Source organism: Lissotriton helveticus (genome assembly GCF_964261635.1).
Source record: "Lissotriton helveticus chromosome 1_1 unlocalized genomic scaffold, aLisHel1.1 SUPER_1_unloc_44, whole genome shotgun sequence".
NCBI classification, from domain to species: Eukaryota; Metazoa; Chordata; class Amphibia; order Caudata; family Salamandridae; genus Lissotriton; species Lissotriton helveticus.
Window position 1 is genome coordinate 1,193,001 of NW_027611686.1, and position 18,793 is coordinate 1,211,793.

An 18,793-nucleotide genomic window follows, 5' to 3' on the forward strand; every position below is an offset into this window, starting at 1 on the left:
GTGATAGGAGGTTTTCACCGGAGTAAATCCTCCAGGAGACGTTTGCTGATTCCCTGCTTTTAGGAAGTGATAGGAGGTTTTCGCCAGAGTAAATCCTCCAGGAGACTTTTGCTGATGCCCTGCTTAAGGAAGTGATGGGAGGTTTTCACCAGAATAAATCCTCCAGGAGACTTTTGCTGATTCCCTGCTTAAGGAAGTGATAGTAGGTTTTCATCAGAGTAAATCCTCCAGGAGACTTTTGCTGATTCCCTGCTTAAGGAAGTGATAGTAGGTTTTCACCAGAGTAAATCCTCCAAGACACTTTTGCTGATTCCCTGTTTTTATGAAGTGATAGGAGGTCTTAACCAGAGTAAATCCTCCAAGAGACTTTTGCTGATTCCCTGCTTAAGGAAGTGATAGGAGGTTTTCACCAGAGTAAATCCTCCAAGAGACTTTTGCTGATTCCCTGCTTTTAGGAAGTGATAGGAGGTTTTCACCAGAGTAAATCCTCCTAGACACTTTTGCTGATTCCCTGCTTTTAGGAAGTGATAGGAGGTTTTCACCAGAGTAAATCCTCCAAGAGACTTTTGCTGATTCCCTGCTTACGGAAGTGATAGGAGGTTTTCACCACAGTACGTCCTCCAGGAAACTTTTGCTGATTCCCTGCTTTTAGGAAGTGATAGGAGGTTTTCACCAGAGTACGTCCTCCAGGAGACTTTTGCTGATTCCCTGCTTTTAGGAAGTGATAGGAGGTTTTCACCAGAGTAAATCCTCCAGGAGACTTTTGCTGATTCCCTGCTTTTAGGAAGTGATAGGAGGTCTTCACCAGAGTAAATCCTCCAAGAGACTTTTGCTGATTCCCTGCTTAAGGAAGTGATAGGAGGTTTTCACCAGAGTAAATCCTCCAAGAGACTTTTGCTGATTCCCTGCTTTTAGGAAGTGATAGGAGGTTTTCATCAGAGTAAATCCTCCTAGAGACTTTTGCTGATTCCCTGCTTTTAGGAAGTGATAGGAGGTTTTCACCGGAGTAAATCCTCCCAGAGACTTTTGCTGATTCCCTGCTTTTAGGAAGTGATAGGAGGCTTTCACCAGAGTAAATCCTCCAAGAGACTTTTGCTGATTCCCTGCTTTTAGGAAGTGGTTGGAGGTTTTCACCAGAGTAAATCCTCCAAGAGACTTTTGCTGATTCCCTGCTTTTAGGAAGTGATAGGAGGTTTTCACCAGAGTAAATCCTCCAGGAGACTTTTGCTGTTTCCCTGCTTTTAGGAAGTGATAGGAGGTTTTCACCAGAGTAAATCCTCCTAGAGACTTTTGCTGATTCCCTGCTTTTAGGAAGTGATAGGAGGTTTTCACCAGAGTAAATCCTCCAAGAGACTTTTGCTGATTCCCTGCTTAAGGAAGTGATAGGAGGTTTTCACCAGAGTACGTCCTCCAGGAGACTTTTGCTGATTCCCTGCTTTTAGGAAGTGATAGGAGGTTTTCACCAGAGTAAATCCTCCAGGAGACTTTTGCTGATTCCCTGCTTTTAGGAAGTGATAGGAGGTTTTCACCAGAGTAAATCCTCCAGGAAACGTTTGCTGATTCCCTGCTTAAGGAAGTGATAGGAGGTTTTCACCACAGTAAATCCTCCCAGAGACTTTTACTGATTCCCTGCTTTTAGGAAGTGATAGGAGGTTTTCACCAGAGTAAATCCTCCAGGAGACTTTTGCTGATTCCCTGCTTAAGGAAGTGATAGGAGGTTTTCACCAGAGTAAATCCTCCAAGAGACTGTTGCTGATTCCCTGCTTAAGGAAGTGATAGGAGGTTTTCACCAGAGTAAATCCTCCAAGAGACTTTTGCTGATTCCCTGCTTTTAGGAAGTGATAGGAGGTTTTCACCAGAGTAAATCCTCCAGGAGACTTTTGCTGATTCCCTGCTTAAGGTAGTGATAGGAGGCTTTCACCAGAGTAAATCCTCCAGGAGACTTTTGCTGATTCCCTGCTTAAGGAAGTGATTGGAGGTTCTCACCAGAGTAAATCCTCCAGGAGACTTTTGCTGATTCCCTGCTTAAGGAAGTGATAGGAGGTTTTCACCAGAGTAAATCCTCCAAGAAACTTTTGCTGATTCCCTGCTTAAGGAAGTGATAGGAGGTTTTCACCAGAGTAAATTCTCCAAGAGACTTTTGCTGATTCCTTGCTTTTAGGAAGTGATAGGAGGTTTTCACCAGAGTAAATCCTCCAAGAGACTTTTGCTGATTCCCTGCTTAAGGAAGTGATAGGAGGTTTTCACCAGAGTAAATCCTCCAGGAGACTTTTGTTGATTCCCTGCTTTTAGGAAGTGATAGGAGGTTTTCACCAGAGTAAATCCTCCAGGAGACTTTTGCTGATTCCCTGCTTAAGGAAGTGATAGGAGGTTTTCACCAGAGTAAATCCTCCAAGAGACTGTTGCTGATTCCCTGCTTAAGGAAGTGATAGGAGGTTTTCACCAGAGTAAATCCTCCAAGAGACCTTTGCTGATTCCCTGCTTTTAAGAAGTGATAGGAGGTTTTCACCAGAGTAAATCCTCCAGGAGACTTTTGCTGATTCCCTGCTTAAGGAAGTGATAGGAGGTTCTCACCAGAGTAAATCCTCCAGGAGACTTTTGCTGATTCCCTGCTTAAGGAAGTGATAGGAGGTTTTCACCAGAGTAAATCCTCCAAGAAACTTTTGCTGATTCCCTGCTTAAGGAAGTGATAGGAGGTTTTCACCAGAGTAAATTCTCCAAGAGACTTTTGCTGATTCCTTGCTTTTAGGAAGTGATAGGAGGTTTTCACCAGAGTAAATCCTCCAAGAGACTTTTGCTGATTCCCTGCTTAAGGAAGTGATAAAAGGTTTTCACCAGAGTAAATCCTCCAGGAGACTTTTGTTGATTCCCTGCTTTTAGGAAGTGATAGGAGGTTTTCACCAGAGTGAATCCTCCAGGAGACTTTTGCTGATTCCCTGCTTTTAGGAAGTGATAGGAAGTTTTCACCAGAGTAAATCCTCCAGGAGACTTTTGCTGATTCCCTGCTTTTAGGAAGTGATAGGAGGTTTGCACCAGAGTAAATCCTCCAAGAGACTTTTGCGGATTCCCTGCTTAAGGAAGTGATAAGAGGTTTTCACCAGAGTAAATCCTCCCAGACACTTTTGCTGATTCCCTGCTTTTAGGAAGTGATAGGAGGTTTTCACCAGAGTAAATCCTCCAAGAGACTTTTGCTGATTCCCTGCTTTTAGGAAGTGATAGGAGGTTTTCACCAGAGTAAATCCTCCAGGAGACTTTTGCTGATTCCCTGCTTTTAGGAAGTGATAGGAGGTTTTCACCAGAGTAAATCCTCCAAGAGACTTTTGCTGATTCCCTGCTTAAGGAAGTGATAGGAGGTTTTCACCAGAGTAAATCCTCCAGGAGACTTTTGCTGATTCCCTGCTTAAGGAAGTGATAGGAGGTTTTCACCAGAGTAAATCCTCCAAGAGACTTTTGCTGATTCCCTGCTTTTAGGAAGTGATAGGAGGTTTTCACCAGAGTAAATCCTCCAGGAGACTTTTGCTGATTCCCTGCTTTTAGGAAGTGATAGGAGGTTTTCACCAGAGTAAATCCTCCAAGAGACTTTTGCTGATTCCCTGCTTAAGGAAGTGATAGGAGGTTTTCACCAGAGTAAATCCTCCAGGAGACTTTTGCTGATTCCCTGCTTTTAGGAAGTGATAGGAGGTTTTCACCAGAGTACATCCTCCTAGAGACTTTTGCTGATTCCCTGCTTAAGGAAGTGATAGGAGGGTTTCACCAGAGTAAATCCTCCAGGAGACTTTTGCTGATTCCCTGCTTAAGGAAGTGATAGGAGGTTTTCACCAGAGTAAATCCTCCAGGAGACTTTTGCTGATTCCCTGCTTTTAGGAAGTGATAGGAGGTTTTCACCAGAGTACATCCTCCTAGAGACTTTTGCTGATTCCCTGCTTAAGGAAGTGATAAGAGGTTTTCACCAGAGTAAATCCTCCCAGACACTTTTGCTGATTCCCTGCTTTTAGGAAGTGATAGGAGGTTTTCACCAGAGTAAATCCTCCAAGAGACTTTTGCTGATTCCCTGCTTTTAGGAAGTGATAGGAGGTTTTCACCAGAGTAAATCCTCCAGGAGACTTTTGCTGATTCCCTGCTTTTAGGAAGTGATAGGAGGTTTTCACCAGAGTAAATCCTCCAAGAGACTTTTGCTGATTCCCTGCTTAAGGAAGTGATAGGAGGTTTTCACCAGAGTAAATCCTCCAGGAGACTTTTGCTGATTCCCTGCTTAAGGAAGTGATAGGAGGTTTTCACCAGAGTAAATCCTCCAAGAGACTTTTGCTGATTCCCTGCTTTTAGGAAGTGATAGGAGGTTTTCACCAGAGTAAATCCTCCAGGAGACTTTTGCTGATTCCCTGCTTTTAGGAAGTGATAGGAGGTTTTCACCAGAGTAAATCCTCCAAGAGACTTTTGCTGATTCCCTGCTTAAGGAAGTGATAGGAGGTTTTCACCAGAGTAAATCCTCCAGGAGACTTTTGCTGATTCTCTGCTTTTAGGAAGTGATAGGAGGTTTTCACCAGAGTACATCCTCCTAGAGACTTTTGCTGATTCCCTGCTTAAGGAAGTGATAGGAGGGTTTCACCAGAGTAAATCCTCCAGGAGACTTTTGCTGATTCCCTGCTTAAGGAAGTGATAGGAGGTTTTCACCAGAGTAAATCCTCCAGGAGACTTTTGCTGAATCCCTGCTTTTAGGAAGTGATAGGAGGTTTTCACCAGAGTACATCCTCCTAGAGACTTTTGCTGATTCCCTGCTTAAGGAAGTGATAGGAGGGTTTCACCAGAGTAAATCCTCCAGGGGACTTTTGCTGATTCCCTGCTTAAGGAAGTGATAGGAGGTTTTCACCAGAGTAAATCCTCCAGGAGACTTTTGCTGATTCTCTGCTTAAGGAAGTGATAGGAGGTTTTCACCAGAGTAAATCCTCCAAGAGACTTTTGCTGATTCCCTGCTTTTAGGAAGTGATAGGAGGTTTTCACCAGAGTAAATCCTCCAAGGGCTTTTGCTGATTCCCTGCTTAAGGAAGTGATAGGAGGTTTTCACTAGAGTAAATCCTTCAAGAGACTTTTGCTGATTCACTGCTTTTAGGAAGTGATAGGAGGTTTTCACCGGAGTAAATCTTCCAGGAGACTTTTGCCGATTCCCTGCTTAAGGAAGTGATAAAAGGTTTTCACCAGAGTAAATCCTCCAAGAGACTTTTGCTGATTCCCTGCTTAAGGAAGCGATAGGAGGTTTTCGCCAGAGTAAATCCTCCAAGAGACTTTTGCTGATTCCCTGCTTTTAGGAAGTGATAGGAGGTTTTCGCCAGAGTAAATCCTCCAGGAAACTTTTGCTGATTCCCTGCTTAAGGAAGTGATAGGAGGTTTTCACCAGAGTAAATCTTCCCAGAGACTTTTGCTGATTCCCTGCTTTTAGGAAGTGATAGGAGGTTTTCACCAGAGTAAATCCTCCAGGAGACTTTTGCTGATTCCCTGCTTAAGGAAGTGATAGGAGGTTTTCACCAGAGTAAATCCTCCAAGAGACTTTTGCTGATTCCCTGCTTAAGGAAGTGATAGGATGTTTTTTACCAGAGTAAATCCTCCAAGAGACTTTTGCTGATTCCCTGCTTTTAGGAAGTGATAGGAGGTTTTCACCAGAGTAAATCCTCCAGGAGACTTTTGCTGATTCCCTGCTTAAGGAAGTGATAGGAGGTTCTCACCAGAGTAAATCCTCCAGGAGACTTTTGCTGATTCCCTGCTTAAGGAAGTGATAGGAGGTTTTCACCAGAGTAAATCCTCCAGGAGACTTTTGCTGATTCCCTGCTTTTAGGAAGTGATAGGAGGTTTTCACCAGAGTAAATCCTCCAAGAGACTTTTGCTGATTCCCTGCTTAAGGAAGTGATAGGAGGTTTTCACCAGAGTAAATCCTCCAGGAGACTTTTGCTGATTCCCTGCTTTTAGGAAGTGATAGGAGGTTTTCACCAGAGTAAATCCTCCAAGAGACTTTTGCTGATTCCCTGCTTAAGGAAGTGATAGGAGGTTTTCACCAGAGTAAATCCTCCAGGAGACTTTTGCTGATTCCCTGCTTTTAGGAAGTGATAGGAGGTTTTCACCAGAGTAAATCCTCCAAGAGACTTTTGCTGATTCCCTGCTTAAGGAAGTGATAGGAGGTTTTCACCAGAGTATATCCTCCAAGAGACTTTTGCTGATTCCCTGCTTTTAGGAAGTGAGAGGAGGTTTTCACCAGAGTAAATCCTCCAAGAGACTTTTGCTGATTCCCTGCTTAAGGAAGTGATAGGAGGTTTTCACCAGAGTAAATCCTCGAAGAGACTTTTGTTGATTCCCTGCTTTTAGGAAGTGATAGGAGGTTTTCACCAGAGTGAATCCTCCAGGAGACTTTTGCTGATTCCCTGCTTTTAGGAAGTGATAGGAGGTTTTCACCAGAGTAAATCCTCCATGAGACTTTTGCTGATTCCCTGCTTTTAGGAAGTGATAGGAGGTTTTCACCGGAGTAAATCCTCCAAGAGACTTTTGCTGATTCCCTGCTTAAGGAAGTGATAGGAGGTTTTCACCAGAGTAAATCCTCCAAGAGACTTTTGCTGATTCCCTGCTTTTAGGAAGTGATAGGAGGTTTTCACCGGAGTAAATCCTCCAGGAGACTTTTGCCGATTCCCTGCTTAAGGAAGTGATAAAAGGTTTTCACCAGAGTAAATCCTCCAAGAGACTTTTGCTGATTCCCTGTTTAAGGAAGGGATAGGAGGTTTTCACCAGAGTAAATCCTCCAAGAGACTTTTGCTGATTCCCTGCTTTAGGAAGTGATAGGAGGTTTTCACCAGAGTAAATCCTCCAAGAGACTTTTGCTGATTCCCTGCTTTTAGGAAGTGATAGGAGGTTTTCACCAGAGTAAATCCTCAAAGAGACTTTTGCTGATTCACTGCTTTTAGGAAGTGATAGGAGGTTTTCACCAGAGTAAATCCTCCAGGAGACGTTTGCTGATTCCCTGCTTTTAGGAAGTGATAGGAGGTTTTCACCAGAGTAAATCCTCCAGGAGACTTTTGCTGATGCCCTGCTTAAGGAAGTGATAGGAGGTTTTCACCAGAATAAATCCTCCAGGAGACTTTTGCTGATTCCCTGCTTAAGGAAGTGATAGTAGGTTTTCATCAGAGTAAATCCTCCAGGAGACTTTTGCTGATTCCCTGCTTAAGGAGGTGATAGTAGGTTTTCACCAGAGTAAATCCTCCAAGACACTTTTGCGGATTCCCTGTTTTTAGGAAGTGATAGGAGGTCTTAACCAGAGTACATCCTCCAAGAGACTTTCGCTGATTCCCTGCTTAAGGAAGTGATAGGAGGTTTTCACCAGAGTAAATCCTCCAAGAGACTTTTGCTGATTCCCTGCTTTTAGGAAGTGATAGGAGGTTTTCAATAGAGTAAATCCTCCTAGAGACTTTTGCTGATTCCCTGCTTTTAGGAAGTGATAGGAGGTTTTCACCAGAGTAAATCCTCCAAGAGACTTTTGCTGATTCCCTGCTTAAGGAAGTGATAGGAGGTTTTCACCAGAGTACGTCCTCTAGGAAACTTTTGCTGATTCCCTGCTTTTAGGAAGTGATAGGAGGTTTTCACCAGAGTACGTCCTCCAGGAGACTTTTGCTGATTCCCTGCTTTTAGGAAGTGATAGGAGGTTTTCACCAGAGTAAATCCTCCAAGAGACTTTTGCTGATTCCCTGCTTAAGGAAGTGATAGGAGGTTTTCACCAGAGTAAATCCTCCAGGAGACTTTTGTTGATTCCCTGCTTTTAGGAAGTGATAGGAGGTTTTCACCAGAGTGAATCCTCCAGGAGACTTTTGCTGATTCCCTGCTTTTAGGAAGTGATAGGAGGTTTTCACCAGAGTAAATCCTCCAGGAGACTTTTGCTGATTCCCTGCTTTTAGGAAGTGATAGGAGGTTTTCACCAGAGTAAATCCTCCAGGAGACTTTTGCTGATTCCCTGCTTAAGGAAGTGATAGGAGGTTTTCACCAGAGTATATCCTCCAAGAGACTTTTGCTGATTCCCTGCTTTTAGGAAGTGATAGGAGGTTTTCACCAGAGTAAATCCTCCAAGAGACTTTTGCTGATTCCCTGCTTAAGGAAGTGATAGGAGGTTTTCACCAGAGTAAATCCTCCAGGAGACTTTTGTTGATTCCCTGCTTTTAGGAAGTGATAGGAGGTTTTCACCAGAGTGAATCCTCCAGGAGACTTTTGCTGATTCCCTGCTTTTAGGAAGTGATAGGAGGTTTTCACCAGAGTAAATCCTCCAGGAGACTTTTGCTGATTCCCTGCTTTTAGGAAGTGATAGGAGGTTTTCACCAGAGTAAATCCTCCAAGAGACTTTTGCTGATTCCCTGCTTTTAAGAAGTGATAGGAGGTTTTCACCGGAGTAAATCCTCCAGGAGACGTTTGCTGATTCCCTGCTTTTAGGAAGTGATAGGAGGTTTTCGCCAGAGTAAATCCTCCAGGAGACTTTTGCTGATGCCCTGCTTAAGGAAGTGATGGGAGGTTTTCACCAGAATAAATCCTCCAGGAGACTTTTGCTGATTCCCTGCTTAAGGAAGTGATAGTAGGTTTTCATCAGAGTAAATCCTCCAGGAGACTTTTGCTGATTCCCTGCTTAAGGAAGTGATAGTAGGTTTTCACCAGAGTAAATCCTCCAAGACACTTTTGCTGATTCCCTGTTTTTATGAAGTGATAGGAGGTCTTAACCAGAGTAAATCCTCCAAGAGACTTTTGCTGATTCCCTGCTTAAGGAAGTGATAGGAGGTTTTCACCAGAGTAAATCCTCCAAGAGACTTTTGCTGATTCCCTGCTTTTAGGAAGTGATAGGAGGTTTTCACCAGAGTAAATCCTCCTAGACACTTTTGCTGATTCCCTGCTTTTAGGAAGTGATAGGAGGTTTTCACCAGAGTAAATCCTCCAAGAGACTTTTGCTGATTCCCTGCTTACGGAAGTGATAGGAGGTTTTCACCACAGTACGTCCTCCAGGAAACTTTTGCTGATTCCCTGCTTTTAGGAAGTGATAGGAGGTTTTCACCAGAGTACGTCCTCCAGGAGACTTTTGCTGATTCCCTGCTTTTAGGAAGTGATAGGAGGTTTTCACCAGAGTAAATCCTCCAGGAGACTTTTGCTGATTCCCTGCTTTTAGGAAGTGATAGGAGGTCTTCACCAGAGTAAATCCTCCAAGAGACTTTTGCTGATTCCCTGCTTAAGGAAGTGATAGGAGGTTTTCACCAGAGTAAATCCTCCAAGAGACTTTTGCTGATTCCCTGCTTTTAGGAAGTGATAGGAGGTTTTCATCAGAGTAAATCCTCCTAGAGACTTTTGCTGATTCCCTGCTTTTAGGAAGTGATAGGAGGTTTTCACCGGAGTAAATCCTCCCAGAGACTTTTGCTGATTCCCTGCTTTTAGGAAGTGATAGGAGGCTTTCACCAGAGTAAATCCTCCAAGAGACTTTTGCTGATTCCCTGCTTTTAGGAAGTGGTTGGAGGTTTTCACCAGAGTAAATCCTCCAAGAGACTTTTGCTGATTCCCTGCTTTTAGGAAGTGATAGGAGGTTTTCACCAGAGTAAATCCTCCAGGAGACTTTTGCTGTTTCCCTGCTTTTAGGAAGTGATAGGAGGTTTTCACCAGAGTAAATCCTCCTAGAGACTTTTGCTGATTCCCTGCTTTTAGGAAGTGATAGGAGGTTTTCACCAGAGTAAATCCTCCAAGAGACTTTTGCTGATTCCCTGCTTAAGGAAGTGATAGGAGGTTTTCACCAGAGTACGTCCTCCAGGAGACTTTTGCTGATTCCCTGCTTTTAGGAAGTGATAGGAGGTTTTCACCAGAGTAAATCCTCCAGGAGACTTTTGCTGATTCCCTGCTTTTAGGAAGTGATAGGAGGTTTTCACCAGAGTAAATCCTCCAGGAAACGTTTGCTGATTCCCTGCTTAAGGAAGTGATAGGAGGTTTTCACCACAGTAAATCCTCCCAGAGACTTTTACTGATTCCCTGCTTTTAGGAAGTGATAGGAGGTTTTCACCAGAGTAAATCCTCCAGGAGACTTTTGCTGATTCCCTGCTTAAGGAAGTGATAGGAGGTTTTCACCAGAGTAAATCCTCCAAGAGACTGTTGCTGATTCCCTGCTTAAGGAAGTGATAGGAGGTTTTCACCAGAGTAAATCCTCCAAGAGACTTTTGCTGATTCCCTGCTTTTAGGAAGTGATAGGAGGTTTTCACCAGAGTAAATCCTCCAGGAGACTTTTGCTGATTCCCTGCTTAAGGTAGTGATAGGAGGCTTTCACCAGAGTAAATCCTCCAGGAGACTTTTGCTGATTCCCTGCTTAAGGAAGTGATTGGAGGTTCTCACCAGAGTAAATCCTCCAGGAGACTTTTGCTGATTCCCTGCTTAAGGAAGTGATAGGAGGTTTTCACCAGAGTAAATCCTCCAAGAAACTTTTGCTGATTCCCTGCTTAAGGAAGTGATAGGAGGTTTTCACCAGAGTAAATTCTCCAAGAGACTTTTGCTGATTCCTTGCTTTTAGGAAGTGATAGGAGGTTTTCACCAGAGTAAATCCTCCAAGAGACTTTTGCTGATTCCCTGCTTAAGGAAGTGATAGGAGGTTTTCACCAGAGTAAATCCTCCAGGAGACTTTTGTTGATTCCCTGCTTTTAGGAAGTGATAGGAGGTTTTCACCAGAGTAAATCCTCCAGGAGACTTTTGCTGATTCCCTGCTTAAGGAAGTGATAGGAGGTTTTCACCAGAGTAAATCCTCCAAGAGACTGTTGCTGATTCCCTGCTTAAGGAAGTGATAGGAGGTTTTCACCAGAGTAAATCCTCCAAGAGACCTTTGCTGATTCCCTGCTTTTAAGAAGTGATAGGAGGTTTTCACCAGAGTAAATCCTCCAGGAGACTTTTGCTGATTCCCTGCTTAAGGAAGTGATAGGAGGTTCTCACCAGAGTAAATCCTCCAGGAGACTTTTGCTGATTCCCTGCTTAAGGAAGTGATAGGAGGTTTTCACCAGAGTAAATCCTCCAAGAAACTTTTGCTGATTCCCTGCTTAAGGAAGTGATAGGAGGTTTTCACCAGAGTAAATTCTCCAAGAGACTTTTGCTGATTCCTTGCTTTTAGGAAGTGATAGGAGGTTTTCACCAGAGTAAATCCTCCAAGAGACTTTTGCTGATTCCCTGCTTAAGGAAGTGATAAAAGGTTTTCACCAGAGTAAATCCTCCAGGAGACTTTTGTTGATTCCCTGCTTTTAGGAAGTGATAGGAGGTTTTCACCAGAGTGAATCCTCCAGGAGACTTTTGCTGATTCCCTGCTTTTAGGAAGTGATAGGAAGTTTTCACCAGAGTAAATCCTCCAGGAGACTTTTGCTGATTCCCTGCTTTTAGGAAGTGATAGGAGGTTTGCACCAGAGTAAATCCTCCAAGAGACTTTTGCGGATTCCCTGCTTAAGGAAGTGATAAGAGGTTTTCACCAGAGTAAATCCTCCCAGACACTTTTGCTGATTCCCTGCTTTTAGGAAGTGATAGGAGGTTTTCACCAGAGTAAATCCTCCAAGAGACTTTTGCTGATTCCCTGCTTTTAGGAAGTGATAGGAGGTTTTCACCAGAGTAAATCCTCCAGGAGACTTTTGCTGATTCCCTGCTTTTAGGAAGTGATAGGAGGTTTTCACCAGAGTAAATCCTCCAAGAGACTTTTGCTGATTCCCTGCTTAAGGAAGTGATAGGAGGTTTTCACCAGAGTAAATCCTCCAGGAGACTTTTGCTGATTCCCTGCTTAAGGAAGTGATAGGAGGTTTTCACCAGAGTAAATCCTCCAAGAGACTTTTGCTGATTCCCTGCTTTTAGGAAGTGATAGGAGGTTTTCACCAGAGTAAATCCTCCAGGAGACTTTTGCTGATTCCCTGCTTTTAGGAAGTGATAGGAGGTTTTCACCAGAGTAAATCCTCCAAGAGACTTTTGCTGATTCCCTGCTTAAGGAAGTGATAGGAGGTTTTCACCAGAGTAAATCCTCCAGGAGACTTTTGCTGATTCCCTGCTTTTAGGAAGTGATAGGAGGTTTTCACCAGAGTACATCCTCCTAGAGACTTTTGCTGATTCCCTGCTTAAGGAAGTGATAGGAGGGTTTCACCAGAGTAAATCCTCCAGGAGACTTTTGCTGATTCCCTGCTTAAGGTAGTGATAGGAGGCTTTCACCAGAGTAAATCCTCCAGGAGACTTTTGCTGATTCCCTGCTTAAGGAAGTGATTGGAGGTTCTCACCAGAGTAAATCCTCCAGGAGACTTTTGCTGATTCCCTGCTTAAGGAAGTGATAGGAGGTTTTCACCAGAGTAAATCCTCCAAGAAACTTTTGCTGATTCCCTGCTTAAGGAAGTGATAGGAGGTTTTCACCAGAGTAAATTCTCCAAGAGACTTTTGCTGATTCCTTGCTTTTAGGAAGTGATAGGAGGTTTTCACCAGAGTAAATCCTCCAAGAGACTTTTGCTGATTCCCTGCTTAAGGAAGTGATAGGAGGTTTTCACCAGAGTAAATCCTCCAGGAGACTTTTGTTGATTCCCTGCTTTTAGGAAGTGATAGGAGGTTTTCACCAGAGTAAATCCTCCAGGAGACTTTTGCTGATTCCCTGCTTTTAGGAAGTGATAGGAGGTCTTCACCAGAGTAAATCCTCCAAGAGACTTTTGCTGATTCCCTGCTTAAGGAAGTGATAGGAGGTTTTCACCAGAGTAAATCCTCCAAGAGACTTTTGCTGATTCCCTGCTTTTAGGAAGTGATAGGAGGTTTTCATCAGAGTAAATCCTCCTAGAGACTTTTGCTGATTCCCTGCTTTTAGGAAGTGATAGGAGGTTTTCACCGGAGTAAATCCTCCCAGAGACTTTTGCTGATTCCCTGCTTTTAGGAAGTGATAGGAGGCTTTCACCAGAGTAAATCCTCCAAGAGACTTTTGCTGATTCCCTGCTTTTAGGAAGTGGTTGGAGGTTTTCACCAGAGTAAATCCTCCAAGAGACTTTTGCTGATTCCCTGCTTTTAGGAAGTGATAGGAGGTTTTCACCAGAGTAAATCCTCCAGGAGACTTTTGCTGTTTCCCTGCTTTTAGGAAGTGATAGGAGGTTTTCACCAGAGTAAATCCTCCTAGAGACTTTTGCTGATTCCCTGCTTTTAGGAAGTGATAGGAGGTTTTCACCAGAGTAAATCCTCCAAGAGACTTTTGCTGATTCCCTGCTTAAGGAAGTGATAGGAGGTTTTCACCAGAGTACGTCCTCCAGGAGACTTTTGCTGATTCCCTGCTTTTAGGAAGTGATAGGAGGTTTTCACCAGAGTAAATCCTCCAGGAGACTTTTGCTGATTCCCTGCTTTTAGGAAGTGATAGGAGGTTTTCACCAGAGTAAATCCTCCAGGAAACGTTTGCTGATTCCCTGCTTAAGGAAGTGATAGGAGGTTTTCACCACAGTAAATGTTATCGATTTAAAGAATGCTTTTTTCAGCATCCAAATACATCCAGACAGCAGGTCGCTTTTCAGCTTTGCTATAGCTGGTCGAAGTTTTAGATTATGTCGTGCTCCACAGGGCTATACAGAAAGCCCTAGTATTTATAGTCATGCTTTAAAAGCCCAATTGTATTCACTGGAATTTGCTTCTGGTAATGTTTTGTTCCAGTATGTTGATGACCTCCTCGTAGCATCAGACACTGAGGAGGGCTGCAAAGAGGCCACGGTTACATTATTACACTAGTTGGCATGCCACGGACACAAGGTGTCCCTTTCGAAATTTCAGTATTGTCGACAGGAGGTCACCTACTTAGGTCACCTACTGTTGACAGAGGGTCGCAGACTAAAAACTGAACGCATTGCTGCTATTCACAGTATGGCTGTTCCTAGGACCCAACATGAGGTACGCACGTTTATAGGGATAACATCGTATTATCACCATTGAATCCCAAATTATTCCTTACTAACGAACCCCTTCTTTACCTGACCACCAAGGATGTGCATGAACCCCTGCCTTGAACACCTGAATGTCAGCATGCTTTTGAACATAATAAAAGCTGCGCTTTGCTCTGCTCCTGTGCTTGGCACCCCTGATTATCAAAAGCCCTTTGTGCTCTATGTCCGTGAGACGGATGGTTGCACGGTTTCTGTGTTAACACAGGGTTTCGGTGGTAAGCAGAGACACTGTACTTATTTCTCGGCCATGTTGGGTAATGTTGCCAGAGCACTCCTGAGCTGCCTGAGAGCTACCGCGGCTGCTGCAGTTTCTATCAGACAACCGGCAGGGCTCGTTCTTGATACTGATCTCACAGTAATGGTACCTCATGCTGTGGATACACTTTTGAATAAGACAAAGACGCAGCACCTTACTAGTGCACGTCTTACTGGATATGAATTGACTTTGTTTACACAGCATATTACTACTTTGAACCCAGCCACGTTACTACCTCTCCCGTTGGAAGAAAAGGACAATGACGTCCATGATTGTTTGTTTCAGACTGAGGAGGAAACAAAGGGATGGGTAGACCTGACTGACGTTCCCTTATCTGAACCCCAAGGGGAACTGTATGGTGATGGCTCGTGCTTCAAGTTGCCAGATGGTACCACTACTGCAGCCTATGCAATCGCGACACTGCATTCCGTAGTTGAGACATCCTGCATCCCACACCAATCGACCCAAGCTGCAGAATTAGTTGCGCTTTTAAGTGCTTGTGAGCTGAGTGAGGAACTGGCTGTTAATGTTTATACAGACAGCCAGTACGCCTTTGGGGTGGTCCGTAACTTTGGGCGCCTCTGGGCGGAGAGAGGTTTCCTAACATCGCATGGACAGTGGATGCAGAATACCCCATTGATACAAAGATTGCTGTCCACTTTGGCGCTCCCTGATAAGTTAGCAATAATAAAGTGTAGTGCTTACAAACCCATTACAGATGATGTGGGGAGGGGCAATGCATTTGCGGACCAAGTTGCCAAGGATACAGCAAGATCAAAAATGACTCGGGTGATTGTAGCTGGTCCCGCTAGGTTGGTTCGGGATAATGGCATGTTTGAGGATACACTGGACAATGTCAGAGAAATTCAAGGTGGGGCTACTGTAGACAAATTGGCAGTATGGGAGGAGGGGACAGGCCGATTGGATGAAAATGAGCGCTGCATTGATCTGTCAGGAAAGCAGCGATGGTTACTTCCTATGCGCTTCCTGTTGTTACAATGCCCATGGTCCAGCACATATTAGCAGTAACGGAATATGTAAATTGTTAGACCCTATATGACAAAATGATAATATTAGCAAGGTAGCTCAGCACCTAGTGAAGACTTGTATTATTTGTTTGAAGCACAATTCATGAAAAGGCATTCCTACGCCCACTGGTAACTTTGCCCACCTTCCTTCCCATTTGAGGACCTTCAAATGGATTATATTGAAATGGAACGAGTCAATAATTTGAAGTACGTGTTAGTGGTGGTCTGCTCAATCAGTAAATGGATCGAGTCCTACCTTACTAAAGAGAATACAGCTGTGGCGAAGGCCCTTTTAACCGCATGCGTGCGGGCGGAATTCCGCTCGTACGCTGAGATTTTTAAAAGTGCACTTTACGTGACGAGCTGGGCTCGTCATCAGCGTGCGAGGAGGCTACCTCATGACGAGCCCAGCTCGTCATCAGTGTGGAAGGGGTTAAAGGAATACTTCCCGCGCTACGGATTGCCCCGCGTGATCTGGAGTGATAACGGAAGTCACTTTAATGCTAAAGTGATTGAATTGGGGTGCAAGGGTTTACAGATTACACAAAGGTTTCATGCAGCGAACCACCCCCAGACAGCAAGCCTGGTTGAAAAGTACAATGGTACTCTAACTGGCAAAGATTCAAGAAAGTACAAGATTGCGATGGCCAGATGCGCTTCCCCTAGCCATGTTATCTACTAGAGCAACTGCACATTCCCGAGTAGGAATGTCGCCCTATGAAGAGGTTTTCGAGCGCCCTGCTAATATCTGGGGCATTCCAAGACCCAAGTGTTTTTTTCTGAGATAGAGTATCCCTTGCTTCTAGATTTTTTATATGAGTTGTCTAAAGATCTCCGTTCTCTTTACCAACAGGTGCATGCCACATTGCGACCAGTACCAGATGGGCCCGGGCACTGCATACAGCCCAGCGATTATGTAATGATCAAGAATTTTCAGAGGAAGAACAGTCTGGAAGCGTGGTGGAAAGGCCCACTGATCATCTTGCTTGCCATCCGCTCCGCAGTAAATGTGGAAGTAAGGAAGCACTGGGTGCACGGAAGCCAGGTAGAGAGAGTGCCACTCTTGCTTCCATACGACTGCTGAGTCAGCGATGGCATTCCTGATCAAGAATATGGGCAGGTGCCCCGATTTGTTCCTTTCTCTAATGCTCTATTAAGGGGGGCGCAGACGGATGAGGAGAGTGACACAGTCCTGCTTAAAGCAGTTCCTAAGGAGATAAGGGTCCAAAAGCGCCTGTTTCAGAGCCCAGATCTTTGCCTGACCCTGAGTTCCTACCCTTCTTTGCTGATGACACAGTGTTAAGTGTAACCAGGTATAACTAACGGCCCCAGAAGAAGAACGGGATGCCAGCTGAACAGTTTAGGAGCTAGGGAAGGACTTAAATTTAGGGCACAGGTGCTGTGCCTAAGGTGCCTGTTAGAGTAGAACGTACGTCATTGGTGCACTGTGTGTGAACACTGGACATGATTCGTTGAGGGTATCCTCCAAGGAGGGAGGGGTGCCCTATCCTGCAAGAAGAGACTTTTGAGTTCAGAATACGATCTCAGCGAGCAGCTCCAACGCCAGTGCTCAACAGCACCTACGCCTGATGAACAATAGGAGTCTACCAGTGCAGGGTCAATAAATGGACAGTGGAAAGAAGATTTTGCTTTTGTTCCCTCTGATACTGTTATTGCAATAGTGGCTCTAGCCTGTGAATTTTTTTTATCCTTATAGTACGTATAGGTTGTTTGAAGTTTTATTGAAGTTTTATTGAAAATGCTCCCTTGTGGCCGACTAATTATGAGAGAGGAACAGCCCCTGATGGTTCCACCACCTAGACAGAATGGTAATGGGTGTTCCGGGTGGTCAACAGGAAGTAAGGTAGTGGTGATAGTGTTTATACTCATGGTGATGAAAACGCTGTTTGGGGTGGTTTAGTATTTGGAGGAACAGCATCCAGTGCATATTTTATGGTTCAAATGTCTTTATTGATTTTTAAACACATAAGCATATCCATATACATTTGGCTAGTGCCAGGCAATATCTATGCAATACAACCGGACAGTGTCAATTGAGGGCACGAGCCCAGCTTCAGACAGAATCAGTTTGTTGCATGTATATGGAAGGAAACAATAATAAGCAGAATAAGGAACAAAACAACCCTCTTTCCTTAGAAACCCCCTCTCCCCTGGTCCAGTGCCCCTTATCTTTCGCTGACTCCCTCCCCTTCCTCCCTGCCACGCTAACCCCCTGATGACCCATTTAGCAATCCGTCTTCCGTGGTTCTGTAAGACGTAGCAATCTAAGATATCGTGGGCATGTTACTTCGTGAAACTCCGTCGCCAAGAGCGACAGAAATGGGTGCCAAAGCTCATCATAGGTAGATCCCTCTCCCGCCATCGTAAGGGTCAACTTCTCCATCCCAAGGACATGCCCCACTAATCCCAGCCAATCTGCCCCACTAATCCCAGCTAGCCTCCCCTTGTAGGTTCTTGGTTATTTCTAGCGCTTGGACGCCTCCGGGCAGCAATTTGCGCTCTTCAAATTCACATCCATTCCATCCATTCCATTCCACATGCCACAGTCGATGAAGCCAACCCGCGAAGGAGGGTATGTTGGGAGTGCACCAATGTGTAAGTATATTGTACCACTGAGCCTAAAGCAATAGCTATCTGTCTGCCTCTACGGGATTTTAGCGGGTAAGTTAAGGGGTTAGGAAGACCCAAGAGCACATAAACTGGAAAGCGCGGAATTTCTGTCTCAAAATGCTTATCCACTTCCGCCAGCACCTGAGTCCAGTAAGGTTGGATATGTACGCATTCCCACAACAAGTGCACCAGAGTGCCTAATTGGCCACAGCCACGCCAGCAGTTCTTCTCTCGTTGGCGATCCAGTGCATGTAGCCTCTCCGGAGTATAGTACCAATATGTCACTACTTTTGTGAAGGTCTCCGTCAATCCCATATGGTATGCAGAATGTTATGTTATGTTATGTTATGTTATAACAATTTATTGTGCGCACAGCGACCCCAGCGAAGGAGCATCCCGGCGCAGCGACAACGGAGCAACATAACATAACAGGGAGACAATGCCACAGAAAAAGAGGCTAAAACAGGAAGGTCTTGATGGCTCTACGGAAAGACAACAGGTCCTCAAGCAGCCGGATTTCAACTGGAAGGGTATTCCAGATTAACGCCGCTTTCACCCTGAAAGAACGACCCCCCATCCTGCTGAGCCTAAATCTAGGGACAACAGCAAGGGCCTGACCTTGAGATCGGAGGTTGCGGGTGGGGACGTAGAAGGAAATAGAGTTGGCCAGAATCTCAGGGCCTATGCCTCTTAGGATTTTGAAGGTCAAACACAAGACCTTGAAAAGAATACGCTTCCTGACCGGGAGCCAGTGCAGGGAGCGAAGGACGTTAGTCACCGGGCAAAACCTAGGTAAGCCAACAATGGCTCTCGCCGCGGCGTTTTGCACCCGCTGCAGGCGGGTTAACTCAGCCTGGTTAGCCCCAGCCAACAAAGAGCTTGCATAGTCCAGACGGGAGATGATGGTTGCCTGGACTACAAGCTGT